General features: G+C 46.3%; 2 protein-coding genes and 1 pseudogene across 2 annotated transcripts in view; 2 read left to right on the forward strand and 1 right to left on the reverse strand.

Annotated features, from left to right (window-relative positions):
- LOC135534709 (amine sulfotransferase-like) overlaps positions 1-7,798 on the reverse strand; it is a 12,951-nt pseudogene extending 5,153 nt beyond the window's left edge.
- LOC135534853 (parvalbumin alpha) overlaps positions 1-25,000 on the forward strand; it is a 352,035-nt gene that overhangs the window by 135,998 nt on the left and 191,037 nt on the right. The window lies entirely within an intron of this gene.
- Positions 24,204-25,000, forward strand: part of LOC135534677 (voltage-dependent calcium channel gamma-2 subunit-like) — a 98,836-nt gene continuing 98,039 nt past the window's right edge. Inside the window, 1 exon segment of the mRNA XM_064961595.1 lies at positions 24,204-25,000. This exon segment is cut by the window's right edge and continues 1,162 nt beyond it. The gene's annotated coding sequence lies outside the window, so the exon portion shown is untranslated.

Consider the following 25,000-nt stretch of genomic DNA (forward strand, 5'->3'; position numbering starts at 1 on the left):
CTATGTAAAAGTTACAAAAGTGTACAGAGTAAGGAGCAGTTGATGTTACACAGTACACTTTACAGCACACGGTACACTTTACAGCACACGGTACACTTTACAGCACACGGTACACTATACAGCACACGGTACACTATACAGCACACGGTACACTATACAGCACACGGTACACTATACAGCACACGGTACCCTTTACAGCACACGGTACACTTTACAGCACACGGTACACTTTACAGCACACAGTACACTTTACAGCACACGGTACACTTTACAGCACACGGTACACTTTACAGCACACGGTACACTTTTCAGCACACGGTACACTTTACAGCACACGGTACACTATACAGCACACGGTACACTATACAGCACACGGTACAGTTTACAGCACACGGTACCCTTTACAGCACACGGTACACTTTACACCACAGGGTACACTATACAGCACATGGTACACTATACAGCACACGGTACACTTTACAGCACACGGTACACTTTACAGCACACGGTACACTATACAGCACACGGTGCACTATACAGCACACGGTACACTATACAGCACACGGTACACTATACAGCACACGGTACCCTATACAGCACACGGTACACTTTACAGCACACGGTACACTTTACAGTACACGGTACACTTTACAGCACAGGGTACACTATACAGCACACGGTACACTATACAGCACAGGGTACACTATACAGCACACAGTACACTTTACAGCACACGGTACACTTTACAGCACACGGTACACTATACAGCACACAGTACACTTTACAGCACACGGTACACTTTACAGCACACGGTACACTTTACAGCACACGGTACACTTTACAGCACACGGTACACTTTACAGCACACGGTACTGCAACACGTTTCCACCTTACTTTTCCCTGTCGGGTACTGCTATGTGACATGTTTTGTTGGGTTCCGATTTGAAATCTACTTCCTGTCACTATGTAAGAACGTATTGATTACGCTACATGTATGATAACTGTATGTGTTTAGGGTGTCAGTGGAGGGTGAACAAGGAACTGTGCATTGAAAGTTACCGAGAGAGACAAGGAGGAGTTTGTGTCTGTTCAAACAGACTGTCATTGTTAGTTCAGTCTGTTCAAACATGTCATTGTTAATAGATAAAGAAGGGAGGGGAAGGGAAAGGCACTGAATAGGCAGACAGCCTAAGGTACTAGGGAGGAGTGAGGAATTTGGCTCAAGGTCAAGTCAACAGATGAAGTGAGAAGAAACCTCTGTGAGGGGGGGGGCAGAAGGGTTCCCCCTAGGGCTGTTGAGTTATGATTTACGGTACATAATTGCATATAATCCGAAATCAAACACATTTGAGTAACCGCCTTTGTGTGTGGATTATTACGCATGCTGGTTTGTGTGTTTAGACTGATGCTCCACTCCAACATGTCTGTCCACACCTCTGGGAGAGAACGTTGAGTCCTGGGCCATTGAGCTCTACATTATATCTCACCGCCCTACATTTCCATGTCCTCTCTCTGCTTTATTCCTTTCTGGAGCTCCCAGACGGGCTGTCAACAGTTTAGTGAAATACGTTTCACTGCATAAACATGTTACTATCGATGTTCCTGTGCAGATTTCACTTGGTTTCCCAAATGAAGCACTGGGTAGCTGCAGGAACAGTGTTGAAGAGCCCATTGCATACAGAGTTTGGTGGGAACATCACCTGTTGTGCAGCGAGAGCATGCTCCTCCGACAGTGGTTGATGCTTGGCGTGAAATAAGTGTTCTGGTATTTATTTCTCAGCTTCTCATATTAAATAAGCACAGCTCTGCTATGAAACCAAAGTCGCCTACCTGGCATCGTTAACAACGGACTGGCGAGGAAGCGCGCAACCTCCATTCCCAATTACAGTGCATACAGATGGCGCCCGAGTCCTCTGAGACGACTCATTCCCAATCAGAGTGCATACAGATGGCGTCCGAGTCCTCTGAGACGACTCATTCCCAATCAGAGTGCATACAGATGGCGCCCGAGTCCTCTGAGACGACTCATTCCCAATCAGAGTGCATACAGATGGCGCCCGAGTCCTCTGAGACGACTCATTCCCAATCAGAGTGCATACAGCTGGCGTCCGAGTCCTCTGAGACGACTCATTCCCAATCAGAGTGCATACAGATGGCGCCCGAGTCCTCTGAGACGACTCATTCCCAATCAGAGTGCATACAGATGGCGCCCGAGTCCTCTGAGATGACTCATTCCCAATCAGAGTGCATACAGATGGCGCCCGAGTCCTCTGAGACGACTCATTCCCAATTACAGTGCATACAGATGGCGCCCGAGTCCTCTGAGACGACTCATTCCCAATTACAGTGCATACAGATGGCGTCCGAGTCCTCTGAGACGACTCATTCCCAATTACAGTGGATACAGATGGCGCCCGAGTCCTCTGAGACGACTCATTCCCAATCAGAGTGCATACAGATGGCGCCCGAGTCCTCTGAGACGACTCATTCCCAATCAGAGTGCATACAGATGGCGCCCGAGTCCTCTGAGACGACTCATTCCCAATCAGAGTGCATACAGATGGCGCCCGAGTCCTCTGAGACGACTCATTCCCAATCAGAGTGCATACAGATGGCGCCCGAGTCCTCTGAGACGACTCATTCCCAATCAGAGTGCATACAGATGGCGCCCGAGTCCTCTGAGACGACTCATTCCCAATTACAGTGCATACAGATGGCGTCCGAGTCCTCTGAGACGACTCATTCCCAATTACAGTGGATACAGATGGCGCCCGAGTCCTCTGAGACGACTCATTCCCAATCAGAGTGCATACAGATGGCGCCCGAGTCCTCTGAGACGACTCATTCCCAATCAGAGTGCATACAGATGGCGCCCGAGTCCTCTGAGACGACTCATTCCCAATCAGAGTGCATACAGATGGGTTCCGAGTCCTCTGAGACGACTCATTCCCAATCAGAGTGCATACAGATGGCGCCCGAGTCCTCTGAGACGACTCATCCCCAATCAGGGTGCATACAGATGGCGCCCGAGTCCTCTGAGACGACTCATTCCCAATCAGGGTGCATACAGATGGCGCCCGAGTCCTCTGAGACGACTCATTCCCAATCAGAGTGCATACAGATGGCGCCCGAGTCCTCTGAGACGACTCATTCCCAATCAGAGTGCATACAGATGGGTTCCGAGTCCTCTGAGACGACTCATTCCCAATCAGAGTGCATACAGATGGGTTCCGAGTCCTCTGAGACGACTCATTCCGGGGTACAGTAAGTGCTACTGTGCAGATGTTTTCTTCACTGACCAGTGAGCAACAGGAAGCACTCCTGAAAGCTACCGGAGTTTAAGGCATAGGGGTATTTGGCCTCTGTGCTGTTGCTCAAGTTGACAAAATCTAAGACAAAAAATGTGCATTTAGTTCAGTGTGGAGTAACAGGGACAGAATCAAAAGTTATGCAACTAAAAGCCATTCAGTTTACAATAGGATCAGCCAGTAATCATACCGGGCTCATTCTTTATGGGAGCTGGGATAGAACCGATTTTGGGTTTGAATAATCTATGTGAAATGCCAGGGGGATGGATTCTAAAAAGTAACAAGTTAAAGTTGGCACGACGACCAAACACTCCACGCACGGGAAAAAAACGCTTTGGTGAGAAACTTTATTCTGTTTTATTCTGAAATAGCTTTATTGGCGTAAAGTAGGAGGAGGGGTCTCGCGAGAGAATAAAGTGGAGTTACAAGTATGAAGGAGCATTTGTAGCACATTGTGTTAAGCACCTGCATTGGGGTAGAATTACCCTCTTAAATGTCTGTGCATTAATAGGATGGGCACTGTAGCGCGGTAGTGGAGGGTAAACTCGAACTACCCCCGTTTCACCCTCCTTCGGCAAGTAAAGTTACGCAGAATCATGGAGGAAAAGACAGTCCAGTCATGTACTGGCGTAAATATTTGAACACCGTGCCTATTCGGGTCTGTTCATAAATTCGCTCTGGCTATCTACGTCCCTCCGATTTCAGATCGGAGTAAATTTCTCGTCTGAGTGTGCCAGAGCGCAGAATAACGGATGAATTTACAAACGCTCAACACATGTTGAATATGGCCGGTGTCAGTAAACGTCGGCAAAAAAAGGTTAATTCAAGGTTAATTGTAGGGGTCTGCGTACTGGGAAATGCATAGCATTGAGATACCGATCTGGCATTAACATGCCACTCATGAAAGTGTAAGACAGGGACAAACCGGGGCTGTACTGAGTAAAGTTCATGCTAGAAATAGAAGATGAATATACTTTATGTTAACATTAGTAGTAGATACTGTATATATTTCTCCCTTTTTGTAAATGTACATTCTGCCAAGTGTCGGTTAGTGCCAATGTGATGGTGTTAAATTCGAGTGATAGACTAACTGAAGCACTAGGGACTGTCATACTAAATGTGGGTTGGATAATTGATCAATAGTTGTGATTATGATGCAGAAAGGCTGTAAGGAGAGACAGAGCGCTGCCCTTCAACTGTGGGGGGAGCACAATAGGAAGGGTGCACGACTCATCCTGCAAGTGGTTTCTGAAACGAATGAATCATTTGTAAGAATCCATTGGTAACTACGGATGACATGGAGTGGGAACACTGGTAAACACGCAGCCTGAGGGGGGAAGGCTGGACACAAGCATGAGGAGGTGTACAGAGCCTTCATTTGTGTGGATCCCAGTGGAAAGTCAGGATAAGGGAGAGTGGGAACAACGGTAAACATGCAGCCTGAGGGGGGAAGGCTGGACACAAGCATGAGGAGGTGTACAGAGAAAGTCAGGATACGGGAGAGTGGGAATCGTCATGTTGTTAAACTTGGAGTTGAACTATTTAATAATCAGTTCAATATGTTGTGTTCTCTCTCTTTCCTAGTTTTCTTTTCTACTATCACTCTCTTAGGAACCCGAAAGAGGAAGAGAACGGGAAAATCTCCAACAGAAATGTAATTATCGGTTGTATGTAGGAGGAACAATGAAAGATGGGGGGGGATTACGAGGGTGATTGGTGTGGTTATAACGACGGTAAGAGGGATTTAACCCTTGGGTGTAGACTAAACACAATATACACACAGAGGCCATAGGCCTCGGAGGCGTGAACATATTAATCAAGTGTGAAAATATGAATCACGTTTTCTTTTCATACTAATCATGTTCTCGTTTCGGTTTTATTTCTAAGCAATTTCACAGTTTATGTCATGTTGAACAGTATGGAGTCACGATTCAAACAAGAGGGGACTGTTGGGTGCCAATTTGAAATCGACTTATTCCTTGTTCACTGTATCAGACCATATTGATGACATGTATAATAACTGTACGTTGTAGTGTCAGTGGACAAGGGACTGTGGGTGGAAAGTTACTGAGAGAGACAACGAGGAGTTTAGAGCCTGTCTGTTTGTTCAAACATGTCACTGTTACATTATAATATCCCAAGTAGGGAGGCGAAGGGTAAGGGTTATTACTGTTTGTTAATAAGAAGCTAACAAATATAATTACAACGTTTGTCGTAATGACCTATAAGGAAAACAGGTCACAATAACTTACTTTTCCCTGTCAGGTACTGGTCAAAGAAATCCTGGAAGCTGCTGGGTGTCTCCAGCTTGCTCCACACGTGACAGAAGTGGTAGTAGGACACCATGTTGTCCTTCGGGTTTCTCATCACGTACACAATCTGAACACCACAAAGGAAGAAGAGGAAGAAGAAGATGACTTTATTGTAATTTGTCACAGATACACTGTGAAGTCCTCTTTTTCCTTTATCCCAACCCCTTATGGTGGGCGGGCTTTACCCGTTCTCTGGTCATTCTAGGCTTGGTGGTTGTACCTTGGGTCTCTTGGTGTTCAGGCTGGCGGGCAGCAAGTTTGGAGGCAGGTGGGAGATGAAGAGTCTAGGTGCGGGGCGGGCGCTCGGGGCGGGTGTCTGGGTACTCGAGCCAGGGCATCTTCTCCAGGTTGGTGGAGCTCTGGTCGGTGCCATTACTCTCAGGGTAGGACGCCTCCACCACCTGGACCAGGATCTGCTGGGTCCATATCGTACCTACACACACACACATACACACATATACACACACACACATATACACACACACACACACACATACATACATACACACACATTCCCACATATACACATATACACACACATATACACACACACATACACACGCACACACACACACACACACACACACACACATATACACACACACGTATACACACACACATACATACACACATATACACACACACACACACATATACACACACACATATACACACACACATATACACACACACATATACACACACATATACATACATATACACACACACACAGAGGAAAGTTATTGCACTACGCCCTATATTGAGGGGTTTATATAGTATTATGTGATAATTGACGTGGAAGCTGCAGCCCTTTAACTTCCAAGACAAATGTCCTTTCATGGAAAATGAAGGTATGTTTATTATACACACATCTTTATTGTCCCAAATGGGACATTAGTGGTGCAGTCAGGGTAAAACAACATTAAAAACAATAACCACCATCTCATTTTTGTAAAATTTTATAAATGTGTAACGGCGTTCTTCGTTTGTCGAAAGAGAGTCGGACCGAAATGCAGCGTGTTGGTTACTCATGTTCTTTAATGGAACAAATGACGATACACGAAATAACTTATAAATACAAAAAACAACAAACGGAACGTGAAAAACCTATACAGCCTGTCTGGTGAACACTACACAGAGACAGGAACAATCACCCACGAAATACAAAGTGAAACCCAGGCTACCTAAATACGGTTCCCAATCAGAGACAACGAGAATCACCTGACTCTGATTGAGAACCGCCTCAGGCAGCCAAACCTATACTAAACACACCCCTAATCAACCACAATCCCAATAACTAAAAAACCCCACTACGAAATACAACAACATAAACCCATGTCACACCCTGGCCTGACCAACTAATTAACTAAAACACAAAATACTAAGACCAAGGCGTGACAAATTGTTTATTTTACTTAGAAAGTGTGGCGCAGATTGAGTAGATCAGTGGGAGGAAATCCCAGTTAATCCATTGTTGGATTTGTATTTAATTGAGCAAAATGTGACAACTCTGAAAAGAGTATGAGGACTTTCACTAAGCGATCGGTGAATCTCAAACCAACCCCTTGCTCTTACCAACAATATCACATGCTGAGAGGAAACCCATAGGGTGACTTCCAAAGAGAGGCGAGGGTACCAATAAACCCATCAACTTTGGAACACACTTGTGACTTGCATGATGCAATTCTGTTCCACATTTAAGTAATTAAACAAACATGGAATTCAAATGAACAAGTTCCCCCTGTCATTTTACAAGATAAAAACCTCCGTAATAGATTACATTTTAAATTGGGAGGTGTTTCATTTATTACTGTACATGTAACCGGTCTGTAATGAAAAATATGTAGCAAAAGCTTCGGCTAGTGAATCTCTCGATTGTTTTTATCATCATTTTTACCACACCAAACACACACAAACTCACCTGATTTGGGATAGGAGATGAGGAAAATGTCAGTTTCTTGAATCTCAAAGCTCTGGAGGGAGTCGATGTATTGGGGGTCGGTCTCTCCCACTGTAAAGTTGTACCCTCTGTGTGTGAACAGGTAGGGACTCAACAGGTCCAGCCCTTCCACTGATGGCGGAGAGGTGTGGTCTGGAGAGTGAAACATGACGACAGTTGGCTAGACAATGGTGAGGAATGAGAGCAGCAGAATCTGTTATATCCAGGTCGGTCTACTCTTCAGGTTGGAGGGGGAGGAGAAATGAGGAGGATGAGAAAAGAGGAGGGGTAGAAGGACGTTTACAGGTCTGTCTACACTTCAGGTTGGAGGAGGAGGAGAAATGAGGAGGACGAGAAAAGAGGAGGGGTAGAAGGACGTTTACAGGTCGGTCTACTCTTCAGGTTGGAGGGGGAGGAGAAATGAGGAGGACGAGAAAAGAGGAGGGGTAGAAGGACGTTTACAGGTCGGTCTACTCTTCAGGTTGGAGGGGGAGGAGAAATGAGGAGGACGAGAAAAGAGGAGGGGTAGAAGGACGTTTACAGGTCTGTCTACACTTCAGGTTGGAGGGGGAGGAGAAATGAGGAGGACGAGAAAAGAGGAGGGGTAGAAGGACGTTTACAGGTCGGTCTACTCTTCAGGTTGGAGGGGGAGGAGAAATGAGGAGGACGAGAAAAGAGGAGGGGTAGAAGGACGTTTACAGGTCGGTCTACTCTTCAGGTTGGAGGGGGAGGAGAAATGAGGAGGATGAGAAAAGAGGAGGGGTAGAAGGACGTTTACAGGTCTGTCTACACTTCAGGTTGGAGGGGGAGGAGAAATGAGGAGGATGAGAAAAGAGGAGGGGTAGAAGGACGTTTACAGGTCGGTCTACTCTTCAGGTTGGAGGGGGAGGAGAAAAGAGGAGGAGGAGAAAAGAGGAGGAGGAGAAGGACGTTTACAGGTCGGTCTACTCTTCAGGTTGGAGGAGGAGGAGAAAAGAGGAGGGGTAGAAGGACGTTTACAGGTCTGTCTACACTTCAGGTTGGAGGAGGTGGAGAAAAGAGGAGGAGGAGAAAAGAGGAGGAGGAGAAGGACGTTTACAGGTCTGTCTACACTTCAGGTTGGAGGAGGAGGAGAAAAGAGGAGGGGTAGAAGGACGTTTACAGGTCTGTCTACACTTCAGGTTGGAGGAGGAGGAGAAAAGAGGAGGAGAAGGACGTTTACAGGTCTGTCTACACTTCAGGTTGGAGGAGGAGGAGAAAAGAGGAGGGGTAGAAGGACGTTTACAGGTCTGTCTACACTTCAGGTTGGAGGAGGAGGAGAAAAGAGGAGGGGTAGAAGGACGTTTACAGGTCTGTCTACACTTCAGGTTGGAAGAGGAGGAGAAAAGAGGAGGAGGAGAAGGACGTTTACAGGTCTGTCTACACTTCAGGTTGGAGGGGGAGGAGAAATGAGGAGGACGAGAAAAGAGGAGGGGTAGAAGGACGTTTACAGGTCGGTCTACTCTTCAGGTTGGAGGGGGAGGAGAAAAGAGGAGGAGGAGAAGGACGTTTACAGGTCTGTCTACACTTCAGGTTGGAGGAGGAGGAGAAAGAGGAGGGGTAGGGGTAGAAGGACGTTTACAGGTCTGTCTACACTTCAGGTTGGAGGAGGAGGAGAAAAGAGGAGGGGTAGAAGGACGTTTACAGGTCTGTCTACACTTCAGGTTGTAGGAGGAGGAGAAAAGAGGAGGGGTAGAAGGACGTTTACAGGTCTGTCTACACTTCAGGTTGGAGGAGGAGGAGAAAAGAGGAGGGGTAGAAGGACGTTTACAGGTCTGTCTACACTTCAGGTTGGAGGAGGAGGAGAAAAGAGGAGGGGTAGAAGGACGTTTACAGGTCTGTCTACACTTCAGGTTGTAGGAGGAGGAGAAAAGAGGAGGGGTAGAAGGACGTTTACAGGTCTGTCTACACTTCAGGTTGGAGGAGGAGGAGAAAAGAGGAGGGGTAGAAGGACGTTTACAGGTCTGTCTACACTTCAGGTTGGAGGAGGAGGAGAAAAGAGGAGGAGGAGAAAAGAGGAGGGGTAGAAGGACGTTTACAGGTCTGTCTGTGCCTATTATATATATTTTCTGAAAGAGTGCATCTGTCAGATTGGCTCATTAATTCCATAAATCACCATCCACCAGCCTAATAATACCAGTAATACCAGTAACATGGCCTGAGGACATTGCTTGCATTGCTTGGACAAAAGGAACACCTACGTGAGAATGCTGTTCCTTGACTGCAGCTCAGCATTCCACAACATAGTGCCCTCAAAGGTAATCACTAAGCTAAGGACCCTGGGACTGAACACCTCTGCAATGTTTAGATACTACTTATTGGTGATGGGCGGAGATATGGAGACCCTATATCAGTTGCATTTTTCAAACCGATATCGATATCATATCTGTTTGAATGAATGATATTGCTGATACTGTGTGGACTTTACTTCCACAGCTTTTTGAATTCGAAACAACTTCTTTCTGATTGTTCTGATTGAGGCTGGAACGAGTGCGCTGAGAGTCAGGAAGCAAGTTCAGGGAGTGAGTGTTTTAATAAATAAATGAAACAATAAAACCGTAACACAAACAACGCACCGTCATGGAAACAGTCAGTAACCCCTGAGGAAAGAACCAAGGGGAGGGACAGACACAGGGAAGATAATCAAGGAGGTGCTGTAGTCCAGATGAGTGTCATGAAGCACAGGTGTCCGGGATAATCAGCAGCCTGATTACCTAAAGGCTGGGAGGGAGTATGCACTACCGATCAAAAGTTTGGGGTCACTTAGAAATGTCCTTGTATTTTGAAATAAAATCAGATTTTTTTGTCCATTAAAATAACATCAGATTGATCAGAAATACAGTGTAGATATTGTTAATGTTGTAAATGACTATTGTAGCTAGAAATGGCTGGTTTTTAATGTCAACAGTGAAGAGGTTTTCAGCTCCACTAACATAATTGCAAATTTTTTTCTAATGATCAATTTAGCCTTTTAAAACGATAAACTTGGATTATCTAACACAACGTGCCATTGGAACATAGGAGTGATGGTTGCTAATAATGGGCCTCTGTACTCCTATGTAGATATTCCATAAAAAATCTGCCGTTTCCAGCTACAATAGTAATTTACAACATTACAATGTCTTCACTGTATTTCTGATCAATTTGATGTTATTTTAATGGACAAAAAATGTGCTTTTCCTTCAAAAACAATGATATTTCTAAGGGACCCCAAATGTTTGAACGGTAGTGTATGTGACAGAGGCATGTGGGAATGTTCTGGAGGCCTAACCTCACCAACCAGTTAGAATACAATGGAAAGCCTGTTGATGGCTCATCAGCAGGCTGTTCATTATGCTAAATTGAGAGGATTTTGTTCATGCAGGATGTTACGGATACAGGTATCCTGTGTGTGTGTGTGTGTGTGTATGTATCCTGTGTTTGCTCTCCTTCTCCCCTCACAGGTGAAAATCATCACTCAGAAGACACACCTCCTCCTGTTTTCCTACCCTAATCACAGTTCCTTTCCCTTGGTTTAAAAACCCTGTCAGTAGTTTGCTCTAGAGCTCAATCTCTCTGTAAATGCATTGTCTGTAGGTCTCTGTGTTTCACTCTCTTGTTGTGTATTAACCTCTCTGTTGTTTGAGCACCTCCATAGCACTTTGTCATCACCTGTGAGTTTTGGTTATGGTGTTTGTGTTTGATTGCTGGTGGGAAAAGGGGAAACAAAGACAAGTCGCCCATGGGCATACACTACCCGTAGGTAGACTTTGTTAAATACACTAGTTAGCACTGGGTGGAAAACCCAGTGTATTTTTGGTTAGTTAGTTAGCTGTTAAAGTAGGCTAGTCTAGCTTAGGGTTATTTTGAATACTTATTGTTTCTTTCCTTGGGTCCAGCTCAGCCCCTTTTCCTGCTCCCCCCATTACCGTGTGTTTTCAAATAAACCTTGAGTTTGACGGTAGATTTCAGTTGTCCTGGTTATTTCGTTCTCACTTTTACTTTGTCACTATTATAATTTGCATGAGTTATGTTATGGGTCTCATTACCACCCCCCCCCCCTAGACTGTCGGGCCAAAAGGGATACGTAACATAAGTGGGGGCTCGTCCGGGATTTGAACCCGGGACCTCTCGATTTGACAGAATAGTGTCGGTTAAGAGCAAGGATAAACTGATATCCCGATATGCCTTGCTCATATCAAACAATATTGATATTGGTGCCCATCGTTACTACTTATACTTTGTTACTATTTGCATAAATCCCAATGCATTTCAATGGCCATAGACTTAAATGGTAAAAAAGTCCACTGTCATGTAGAAACGCCATTCAAACTTTAAAATGGGCAGATCCTCTGAAATAGGTTGTTGTATACAGCTTTTTGATACCATTTCTACTTTTTGAACTATAAAAGCTCCATCAAGGGGAAATGTTTGGACAGGCCACTGCTGTTGATCCCTTAAAGCTCCATCTGCTTCAAGGGGAAATGTTTGGACAGGCCACTGCTGTTGATCCCTTAAAGCTCCATCTGCTTCAAGGGGAAATGTTTGGACAGGCCACTGCTGTTGATCCCTTAAAGCTCCATCTGCTTCAAGGGGAAATGTTTGGACAGGCCACTGCTGTTGATCCCTTAAAGCTCCATCTGCTTCAAGGGGAAATGTTTGGACAGGCCACTGCTGTTGATCCCTTAAAGCTCCCAACACCAACAACGTTAAAAAGCCAAGGCTGACCGTCTTCACGTTGCTTGAAAACATTTTTTTGGACTTCTTATATTTTTCACACTAAAAGCTCAGAGTTTTCAAACCCAGAGGCCCAACGGGTGTTAAGTGATAACGCCAGAGAAGCCGTTGTTTTAAGGATGTTGTAACGGCTGTAGCCGTTGTTTTAAGGATATGTTGGTGGTGTTAGGCCCAAGAAGAAGTCGAGTTATAATAACTCCACACCTACAAACAACCCCAAAAAGAACTGACCCTTTGCCTATGACATCCCTATTACTGCATAACTACTAAAACCACTACTACCTGACTTGAACTGACCCATAGCCTATGACATCCCTATTACTGCATAACTACTAAAACCACTACTACCTGACTTGAACTGACCCATAGCCTATGACATCCCTATTACTGCATAACTACTAAAACCACTACTACCTGACTTGAACTGACCCATAGCCTATGACATCCCTATTACTGCATAACTACTAAAACCACTACGACCTGACTTGAACTGACCCATAGCCTATGACATCCCTATTACTGCATAACTACTAAAACCACTACTACCTGACTTGAACTGACCCATAGCCTATGACATCCCTATTACTGCATAACTACTAAAACCACTACTACCTGACTTGAACTGACCCATAGCCTATGATATCCCTATTACTGCATAACTACTAAAACCACTACGACCTGACTTGAACTGACCCATAGCCTATGACATCCCTATTACTGCATAACTACTAAAACCACTACTACCTGACTTGAACTGACCCATAGCCTATGACATCCCTATTACTGCATAACTACTAAAACCACTACTACCTGACTTGAACTGACCCATAGCCTATGACATCCCTATTACTGCATAACTACTAAAACCACTACTACCTGACTTGAACTGACCCATAGCCTATGACATCCCTATTACTGCATAACTACTAAAACCACTACGACCTGACTTGAACTGACCCATAGCCTATGACATCCCTATTACTGCATAACTACTAAAACCACTACTACCTGACTTGAACTGACCCATAGCCTATGACATCGCTATTACTGCATAACTACTAAAACCACTACTACCTGACTTGAACTGACCCATAGCCTATGACATCCCTATTACTGCATAACTACTAAAACCACTACTACTACCATCATTACCAAAACGAGAAATACTTCAAGACCACTTGCAAGCACAGACCTTTCCGACATTTTCTAGTTATCAATGTGCTTGCTGTGCAGTAATACAAACAAATGTCAAATTACTGTCGTGTTCTTACTGAATTATAGCAAAGTTTTATTTGATTTAAAATCCAGTAAACTGGCCATCTCCATACCTGGCCTAGAACATGCTTTAATATTTCATATTTAATATTCCCTTTAGCTTTAATATTCCCGCCCACATAGAGCTTAAAAACAGATTATATGGCTTAAGACGCTGTAGTACTCACTCTATACTAGCCCACTATAATCCACTATACTAACTCCCCACCTACAAACCACCCCAAAACAGGTCACTAAAACCAACCCATAGCTTATGTCGTGTCTTTGGCATCCTTAAATGTGAGGACTGCTATTTTTATCAAATCAATTCTATGTAATTATTATGACGTGATTAAACAAATCATGTAAATGTAATTAACTAGGAAGTCGGGGCACCACGGAAAATCTTCAGATTACAAAGTTATAATTTTCCGAAAATAACTCTTCAGCTATTTTAATATCTGATCAATTAGTCTTCTATTAATGAATTATTCTTTACCTCACGTCAGTCTCATCTGAACGTCGTAAATTGTTGGTTATCTGAACGCACCCAGCCTTTACTATAAATCACCCATACGCCAATTGGCTTAATGTATTTACTAATCACAGAAATGCACAAACAAACAGTAGATATTGGTTACTAACAATGATAGGGAAGATTCCCTAGTGGGCTAAACCCATATGACGGCTTGGTGGACAAAGGGGTGTTGACTGAAAAAGAGCGGGAAAGACAAAATGGATCACTACACACAGTGGATAATTATATTCATTGAAATGCTAATCCTTTGCACATGAACGCTCGCTCATTCGGGAATAATTGCAATCAATATATTTACGCCCATATGTCGTTGTTGTCTTCTCTGTTGGAATCGTCGGTCCGTCCGCGGGAGAGTCAGCTCATCAGAGAGTCTCTGGTTACTCATGGTGGTAGCTCTATCGGCGGCTCCTGATAGTGTCTGTGTCACGCCCTGACCTTAGTTATCTTTGTTTTCTTTATTATTTTGGTTAGGTCAGGGTGTGACGAGGATGGTATGTGTGTTTTTGTCTTGTCTAGGGTTTTTGTACATCTATGAGGTTTTGGTAAATGTAGGTCTATGGTGGCCTGAATTGGTTTCCCAATCAGAGGCAGCTGTTTATCGTTGTCTCTGATTGGGGATCCTGTTTTTGTTGCCATTTTTCATTTTGGTTTTGTGGGTTATTGTCTATGTGTAGTTGCATGTCAGCACTTGTTGATAATTAGCAGCAGGTTCGTTTTGTTAGTTTGTTTAGTGTTCTTTGTTTATTAAAGAAGAATGTATTCTTATCACGCTGCGCCTTGGTCTCCTCGTTATGACGAACGTGACAGTCTGTTGTTATGTTCTTAGAGTAGATGTCTCGGCGGTTGTCGGTATTCGTATCCCAGGTTTACATAATTTCTAGTTGCAGACTAGTAATTAGTATCTAAGATTTGCTCTTATTCTGTAGGGATTGAAAGTCTCAGAGTTGAACCATTTCCAGCCGTGTGTTAAGGCTTCTAGGGATAGTGGGTGGAGGAGTCAGGCGCAGAGAACAGGTTAGTTCCCAAAGTGTGGGTCTTTATTCCAAAGACTGAAAACGGACATGCCAAACACAAGGGCGCATGAAATAACCCGTCCAAACAAACAGGACTAAAACTGTCCGGAAAAATAGAAACCACAAAATAATCCAACACCATGAACAGCGAACAAGCACAATATCCAGCGGGCCTCGTGCCCTTAAATAGCCCACAAACAAAACTTAACTCAAAACAGGTGGAACCAATTAGACCAAACTAACAGAAACAAAATGGATGGCAGCTAGTAAGCCGGCGACAACGAGCGCTGAGCGCCGCCCGAACAGGCACCATCTTCGGCGGGATGACACCGTGTAGCCAATGCTCCAAGCTGCATAGTTTTCTAGTTTTGGTACTCAACTATTTGCAATCACAGCTCCGGCAGTGGGTTTGCTTAGTCTTGGTACACACACTTTTGCCACCTCAGTTTACACTGAAGTATGCGTGGTCTGAAGAGGATTTCCTCAGGAGGGGGTTTCATTCGTAGCAATAGAAAAGGTGGTTCCATGACGCCAGATCATGTCTTTGCTCACGGGGGTGTGGCCGCTGACTAGTTAAACTTTACAGGGAATACAATTCTCTCAAAATGAAAGGTTAACATCATGTTACATAATTTCACGAATAGTTTCATCTTTACTCATTCATTTTATACAAGAATTAGATGCAAACACCATAATTGAGAAATGTGCACATTCAGAGATATAGTTACGTGTGTTTCCTGTCCTTCGTGAGGTCACCAAATGAAACACACTCAACATAACTGTCCCTTAAGTGTCCACGGCCCCTTCCCACATTGTCACAAGTGGACATAGAGTTTAATTTCCCATTTGGGGGATTTAGGAGTTCCTTTGTTCACTCTGTGGTCTCTCTCTGCATGAAAGGGGGAGAGAGTCTCCACCAGGAATTTACAACCTGAGATAACAGAACCTGGGTGTAGGATAGAGTGAGAGAGGCGGAAGCCATGATCTACACCCAGAAAGGGCCACGCCATGACACCTATAACAACCATATTACTACCATTACTACTACAACATGTTCTACTGCAGTCACTACCACTACTTCTACTATTTCACAACCAGAAATACTTCAAGACTGGCAAGCACACATCTTCTTTTGGAAATGTCATTTTCAAGTTTAGTGTTGCAGTTTCACTGAATGTCCATAGGGATGCAGTGTGACCCCAGGTTTTAGCGGAGGATGTGGAAGAAACCACAGAACCATAGGCCATGATTCATTGACCGAGGAAACGCATTGACTGACTAACGCATTGAGATGTCACGGGTGCTTTTTAAGGGTAACTGACATAACCTATCATTCGCAGTGTATCCTGGCGGGAGGGAGGGAGGGAGGGAGGGAGGGTGTGTGAGGCGAGGGAGGGAGGGTGGGAGGGAGGGTGTGTGAGGGGAGGGAGGGTGAGGGGGGAGGGAGGGTGGGAGGGAGGGTGTGGGGGGAGGGGGGAGGGAGGGAGGGTGTGTGGGGGGAGGGAAGGTGGCAGGAGGGGGAGGAGGGAGGGAGGGTGTGTGGGGGGAGGCAGGGAGGGAGGGAGGGAGGGTGGAGGGAGGGAGGGTGTGTGGGGGGGGGGAGGGAGGGAGGGAGGGTGAGGGGGAGGGAGGCGGGAGGGAGGGAGGGTGTGTGAGGGGAGGGAGGGAGGGTGTGTGAGGGAGGGAGGGAGGGTGTGTGAGGGGAGGGAGGGAGGGTGGGAGGGTGGCGGGAGGGAGGGAGGGTGTGTGAGAGGAGGGAGGGTGGCTGGAGGGTGTGTGAGGGGAGGGAGGGAGGGTGGCGGGAGAGAGGGAGGGTGTGTGAGGGGGGGGAGGGAGGGTGTGAGGGGGGGAGGGTGGCGGGTGGGAGGGAGGGAGGGAGGAGGGAGCGGGCGAGGGAGGGTGTGTGGGGGGAGGGAGGGAGGGTGGGTTGGGGGGTGTGTGGGAGGAGAGGGAGGGAGGGTGGGAGGTTGTGTGAGGGAGGGAGGGAGGGAGGGTGTGTGGGGGGAGGGAGGGGGTGTGTGGGGGGAGTGAGGGTGGCAGGTAGGGAGGGAGGGAGGGTGTGTGGGGGGAGTGAGGGTGGCGGGTAGGGAGGGAGGGTGGCGGGTAGGAGACGGGCGGAGGATCCACACACACACACACACACACACACACACACACACACACACACACACACACACACACACACACACACACACACACACAGACACAGAACTGTGATGTCAGATGATTGCAGAAACACAACTGAAAAATAGAGACAACAATATGTGAGTTCTCCCAGGATTACAGAGACAGACATTATTAGGACAAGGTGAGATGTATGAGCAAGGCTCATCATGCTTTAGCAAGTGCAATGAGGAGGGAGGAGAAGGGGGAGGGGCTGTTCCCATGGAAACTGAGCAGTCAGCACATTTGTATGTTTTTCTGTGGACCCCTCTTGTTGGCATCCCATCCCGTGTTCCCAACCTCCTCTCTCTCTTTACCACAGCTGGACAGGGCAGAGGCACACACACACACACACACACACACACACACACACACACACACACACACACACACACACACACACACACACACACACACACACACACACACACACACACACACACACACACACACACACACACACACACACACTTTTTACCTTTATTTTACTAGGCAAGTCAGTTAAGAACAAATTCTTATTTTCAATGACGGCCTAGGAACAGTGGGTTAACTGCCGAACGACAGTTATCAGATGACAAATCTGCAGAACGACAGATTTGTACCTTGTCAGCTTGGGGATTCGAACTTGCAACCTTTGCGGTTACTAGTCCAACACTCTAACCACTAGGCTACCCTGCCGCCCCAACACCACACACAGTAGCACACAGTAGCACACACACTCGTGCACGCAGTCATAGCACACATACACACACACACACACAGTCAAACACACACACCATGGCACTGCCCCCCTGAACCTGTTACCATGGTGACCACGGAGCCCCGACACTTGTGATGTTCATATGAGGAGATCATATAGGTCTGGACAGAGCAGCGCAGTATCCTCACATTGTGTGTACGTGAGTGTGTTGTGTGTGTGTGTGTGTGTGTTGCAAATAGTATTGGGCTACTTACTTCTACTCACTGTTTGGACCATTTTAATTAATTGTTTCATTTCCTCTCAGTGTCCCTCTCTTGCTCCTCTCTTCTCTCTCTCTCTCTCTCTCTCTCTCTCTCTCTCTCTTTCTCACTCTCTCTCTCTCTCCCTCTCCCTCTCTCTTTCTCTCTCTGTTAAGGGGGTAATCAATATATTAAAAATGTTCAGCAGTGGCTCACTCCCCCGCATTCTAATCAGGGTCTACCAGCCCTTTAACGAGAGTGGGAGGGAGAGAGAAGGATAAAGGGAGTGGGAGGGAGAGAGAAGGATAAAGGGAGTGGGAGGGAGAGAGAAGGATAAAGGTAGTGGGAGGGAGAGAGAAGGATAAAGGGAGTGGGAGGGAGAGAGAAGGATAAAGGGAGTGGGAGGGAGGGAGAAGGATAAAGGGAGTGGGAGGGAGAGAGAAGGATAAAGGGAGTGGGAGGGAGAGAGAAGGATAAAGGGAGTGGGAGGGAGAGAGAAGGATAAAGGGAGTGGGAGGGAGAGAGAAGGATAAAGGGAGTGGGAGGGAGAGAGAAGGATAAAGGGAGTGGGAGGGAGAGAGAAGGATAAAGGGAGTGGGAGGGAGGGAGAAGGATAAAGGGAGTGGGAGGGAGAGAGAAGGATAAAGGGAGTGGGAGGGAGAGAGAAGGATAAAGGGAGTGGGAGGGAGAGAGAAGGATAAAGGGAGTGGGAGGGAGAGAGAAGGATAAAGGGAGTGGGAGGGAGAGAGAAGGATAAAGGGAGTGGGAGGGAGAGAGAAGGATAAAGGGAGTGGGAGGGGAGAGAGAGAGAGAAGGATAAAGGGAGTGGGAGGGAGAGAGAAGGATAAAGGGAGTGGGAGGGAGAGAGAAGGATAAAGGGAGTGGGGAGGGAGAGAGAAGGATAAAGGGAGTGGGAGGGAGAGAGAAGGATAAAGGGAGTGGGAGGGAGAGATGGATAAAGGGATAGTGGGAGTGGGAGGGAGAGAGAAGGATAACGAGAGTGGGAGGGAGAGAGAAGGATAAAGGGAGTGGGAGGGAGAGAGAAGGATAAAGGGAGTGTGAGGGAGAGAGAAGGATAAAGGGAGTGGGAGGGAGGGAGGGAGGGAGGGAGGGAGGGAGAAGGATAAAAGGGAGTGGGAGGGAGAGAGAAGGATAAAGGGAGTGGGAGGGAGAGAGAAGGATAAAGGGAGTGGGAGGGAGAGAGAAGGATAAAGGGAGTGGGAGGGAGAGAGAAGGATAAAGGGATCTGTGGGAGGGAGAGAGAAGGATAAAGGGAGTGGGAGGGAGAGAGAGAGAGAAGGATAAAGGGAGTGGGAGGGAGAGAGAAGGATAAAGGGAGTGGGAGGGAGAGAGAAGGATAAAGGGAGTGGGAGGGAGAGAGAAGGATAAAGGGAGTGGGAGGGAGAGAGAAGGATAAAGGGAGTGGGAGGGAGAGAGAAGGATAAAGGGAGTGGGAGGGAGAGAAGGATAACGAGAGTGGGAGGGAGAGAGAAGGATAAAGGGAGTGGGAGGGAGAGAGAAGGATAAAGGGAGTGTGAGGGAGAGAGAAGGATAAAGGGAGTGGGAGGGAGAGAGAAGGATAAAGGAAGTGGGAGGGGAGAGAAGGATAAAGGGAGTGTGAGGGAGAGAGAAGGATAACGAGAGTGGGAGGGAGAGAGAAGGATAAAGGGAGTGGGAGGGAGAGAGAAGGATAAAGGGAGTGGGAGGGAGAGAGAAGGATAAAGGGAGTGGGAGGGAGAGAGAAGGATAACGAGAGTGGGAGGGAGAGAGAAGGATAAAGGGAGTGGGAGGGAGAGAGAAGGATAAAGGGAGTGGGAGGGAGAGAGAAGGATAAAGGGAGTGGGAGGGAGGGAGAGAGAGAGAAAGAAGAAGACAATTTGAATGTCCCATAACTGTGACATTGGTGTGACTTAAAGTGGAAGTTCGGGATTTTACAACTTGACGTTAGATGGTTACTCACTAGGGTTGTAAAGCTACCAGTAATTTGCCAAAGTTTCCGGGAATCTTGGTAATTCATTTGGCTAAATAACTGGTAATATATGGTAACTTTGGTAATTTATATTCAAATAACTTTTAAAAAATGTATTCATATATAGTATACATGTTTTTATATCTGTGTCCATATCGTCCATAAGTCTCTAGTGGATAGACCATATGGATCAAGAGAAAATAGCCTCGTTAATGGAAAAAGCATATAATCAACAATGGCGTTATTTTCAATTAACTCTGCAACTCTTCCAACTGTTGACCTTTTTCACAACTGCCACCAGTTTGACAACAACACATGTACAACAAAGACATAGTCACACAATACAATAATACAAAAAATGGAATGAATTATATGTTGTGCTAAAACCCTCTCATTAAACACCAATGATAGTCACTAAGTTGGTGGTTGTATTTAAGATGTTTTACAGCTTTGTCATTCTATTTTTTATTTTAAATTCATCGTATTTGATTATTTTAGATATTTGAAGGCCAGACAGAGGGTCAGAGATAATAACAGAGACCTGTAATAATCAGAAGTACCCAAATAGGCCACTAGATGTCATCTGATGAAATAAAATAACACCATAGAAAGATACCAACATTCTGGTAGTTTACTGATAAACTTGGACATTTTCCAGTAATATACCCCTCAAAGGGAGTGATGGACCACTGTGCTTCGACACTTTTCATGATATAGAAGTGACATGCCATGACATTAGCCTGACATTAGTCTGACATAGGATCTGGGGCAGGCTGAATGTGGGCCGCTGTGCTTGGAGACGTATCATGACAAAGAAGTGACTTATCATGACATTAGCCTGTCATATCGGTGACATAGGCCCTGGGGCAGGCTGAATGTGGGCCGCTGTGCTTGGAGACGTATCATGACAAAGAAGTGACTTATCATGACATTAGCCTGTCATATCAGTGACATAGGCCCTGGGGCAGGCTGAATGTGGGCCGCTGTGCTTGGAGACGTATCATGACAAAGAAGTGACTTATCATGACATTAGCCTGTCATATCGGTGACATAGGCCCTGGGGCAGGCTGAATGTGGGCCGCTGTGCTTGGAGACGTATCATGACAAAGAAGTGACTTATCATGACATTAGCCTGTCATATCGGTGACATAGGCCCTGGGGCAGGCTGAATGTGGGCCACTGTGCTTGGAGACGTATCATGACAAAGAAGTGACTTATCATGACATTAGCCTGTCATATCGGTGACATAGGCCCTGGGGCAGACTGAATGTGGGCCACTGTGCTTGGAAAAGTGTGTCAGGGCTGCAGCTAGGGCCGTGCTGTGAATACCAGCCATCCCTACAGAGGAGGAGAGGAAGTTTATTTATAATGATGTCCTTGGAACCACATGCACAGAGAGAAGAAGAGAGGGAAGGAGACACAGATAGAGCAGGAGTAGAGAGGAAGAGGAAGAAAGTAAAGAGGAAGAGGATGGAACAAGCAAGAGAGAGAGAGAAAGAAAGAAATAAAGCCCCAAGCGTAACCAAGTTTCCCCTGACTCACTGCTCAAAATGCAAAGTGAGACAGACAGAGAGAGAGAGATTTTCTCTGCCCTATCCTCTCTACCTCGCTTTGCTCCCATTAACATTGGTACTCTAAGGCTTGGTTCCCAAATAGCACCCGATTCCCAACCTGGTGCACTTATTTTGACCAGGGGAGTGCACTATGTAGGGAATAGGGTGCCATTTGGGATGGAAGGAGGGCGGAGGAGATGGAGGCCGCTGTGGGATAGCCTTTACACCAGAGAGAGAAAAGAAGGGCGGAGGAAGACAAGAGGAAGAGAGAGAGAGAGAGAGTCCACCTCCGTATCAGCGGGGGTCCCAGGGAGAGAATTAACAAGCAATTAACAAGCTTCCATCTTTATCGTTCTATTAACTCAGTCAACCCTTTATTTCTCACTTTAGTATTACTCTGTAGCAGTGGGTGTACCCCCTCTCTCTCTCTCTCTCTCTCTCTCTCTCTCTCTCTCTCTCTCTGTCCAGTGTGACATTGCTGGTTGCAGTCAGGGGGAGAAGGAGGACAGGAGAGAAGGAGGACAGGAGAGAAGGAGGACAGGAGAGAAGGAGGACAGGAGAGAAGCAGGACAGGAGAGAAGGAGGACAGAAGAGGGGGTACTTCAGTAGTAGGCCAGGTTTCAGCAGGTCGGCAGGTAACTAATTTATCCACATCGTTCGGTATCCTGCAGTAATACAGGGAGAGAGACACCCTGAGGCACGGAGAGAAAGAATGAGAGAGCGGGAGCAATATAGAGGGAGGGAGAGAGAGAGAGAGAGAGACAGAGACACAGAGAGAGAGAGAGAGACACAGAGAGAGAGAGAGAGAGAGAGAGAGAGAGAGAGAGAGAGAGAGAGAGAGAGAGAGAGAGAGAGAGGGAGAGAGAGAGTAAGCCAGCAGTGGGTTTGCTCATGTATCTGTAAAGCTGCTGTAATCTGTCTAATACTCTGTGTGATCTGACTATTATCAGTGAGTTGGACAAACAGAGACAAACAGAGAGGACCATGCCCAGCTGCCTTTCTCGAGGGCGGTGCCAAAACACACACACAAACACACACACACACAAGTAAGAGACAGCATTAACTGTGTATCTGCAGGTCATTGACATTGTCTCCCAGCAGCACAGTCTGTTGTGTCATATTGTCTCTCTCTCTCTCATCCTCTCTCTCAGCATCTCTCTCTCTCTGCAACGTCACCGAAATACCCATTAATCAACAAGTGACGTTGAGAGTTTGTGTTCCTATGCTCTAAAACACCATGTCCCAAATGGCAGCCTATTCCCCGTTTACTACTTTTGATCAGAGACCCTCCCCACTCTTGCCAGGGTTAGAGGTTCCAAACCCTTTCTAATAGATTATATTTATATGAATCTAAATCCATGGCTCTGGTACAGCCTTTCACAAGGGGGAGACAATTGCAGTAAAATACAGAACACAGCGGTTGGAATGGGGACGCGGAGCTGTCCGTTTCAGCACCATATTAGAACGAGAGCCTTGGCCGGGAGAAGCGATCGGCGTCGAGCGAGCCGGTGCGTGGGGGAGAGGTTACTAGAATAGGCATGGTTTGTCATGCCCGATTGTGCATTGATATGGCCCGAAGTGCTACGTAATTGTAGGCTACATAAAAACACACTTATAAGCAGGTATAGACCTACAAATATTCAACACTAGTATGCGACAAGAATATTGTCAGCCTAAATTGCATAGGCCGATATTTATATTCGTTTGTATTAAGACATGTTACTGCAAGCACATTATTAGGGATGAGTGAGTGTAGCTATGACAAACTGTAACCAATATCAGAAAACACTAAATAAATGGTTCCCCCTCCCTTTCCTCCCCCCATACACAACACATAGTCTCACAACAACAAACACTCACAAATCCCCGTCATCACGACAAATATATAAATAAACAGCATGCCGAGCACTTTAACCCACTCAACCAATCGCTTCTCTTTCATTCCCGTCTTCTCACACTCTTATCCACGGCAAAACCGGGCATCCTCCTCCAAGCCCTCCCCCGCCACTCCGACCCCCGCCCTCCCTCCCGAAATCGTTCAACTCTTTCCAGCAACAAGCACACATTTCGGTGGCGCTTTTCATTGGAGACCGTGTGAAGAAAAACAATTCCCCCCAACGACCAACGAGAGGGGAATCGGTGGCAACATACACCGGCAAGACGCATCGCCCCTCGTCAAAACTCACAAGACAATACAAATAAATAAAGGAGATGGACTGAAATGTGTATGTTTAAAAAAAATATGTTTTCTAAACATACACAGGGAATACTAATATAACGGTTTGACTTCAATTCTGGACCCCCCAGACCAGAAAAACCCGCACCCGCGTTATACTGCTTTGGCATATAGTGTGTGCTGTGCTTGGACCGGTGGACCTCCTCTCTGGTTGTGTCGATTTTTTTCTTCAAACGCCGCTTCTAACACCCCCCCTAACACCCCCCCCCCCTCTCCCTCTCTCTCTCGGCTCCACTTCCCTCTCAAGGCTGCAAGAAAAACCAAACGGGGAGGTGGAAACTGACGAAACATACCACCATCAAGGCATGATGTTATTTATTTTAGCCTGATCTCTTTCCGCCTGCGTCGTGGACTAGCCTGCATTTTGACCTTTTCATTTATTTTTTATCTTTTCGTTTTTTACATGGCGCGCGGACGGTGTATGCGGTTCGGCATCGGCTCCGGGTCTGCCTGTGATATAACCACCGAGGATAATTTGGATACCGGAGCAGCAACAGCAGTCTCGTTGGTCTACCAGAGAGGCTCCAGCAGCACCAACGCCTCCGGCGCCCCCGCCATATCCTCTGCCTCTTCCCGGCTCTATGACGAGTAATGGTCGGCTTGGATGGCTGGATGCGTCCTCTCTCCACAGAGCTCCGGAAGGTTCTGCATCGGTACCTCTCCTCCTTCTAACACAGATCCATTTTCGTTGGTAACCTTCCGCATTCTCGATTCTACATATGGAAACTGGGGACCAGAATTTTAGGAAAAAGGAAACCTATAGCGGTGCTGATCTTTTTGATTTTATTCCACGACGAAGCTACTACGTTTTTAGGGGGCTGGGGTTTTGCGTTGTGACTTGATTATATTTATTCATTTGGATTCGGGGCTTGAATTCCATTCTTCTCCCTCGTTTACCCCGATGGTTGTTTATTTGATTTGATCTAAGGCAAGCCCTCATGTCTGCCCCTGCCGAGTATTTCGTTATGTTGGTTTTAGGGCACCATTTGAATGCGTTCATTTGAATTATTGTTCATTGTTTCATTTCCTCTCAGTGTCCCTC

Source organism: Oncorhynchus masou, chromosome 5 (genome assembly GCF_036934945.1).
Source record: "Oncorhynchus masou masou isolate Uvic2021 chromosome 5, UVic_Omas_1.1, whole genome shotgun sequence".
NCBI lineage: Eukaryota > Metazoa > Chordata > Actinopteri > Salmoniformes > Salmonidae > Oncorhynchus > Oncorhynchus masou.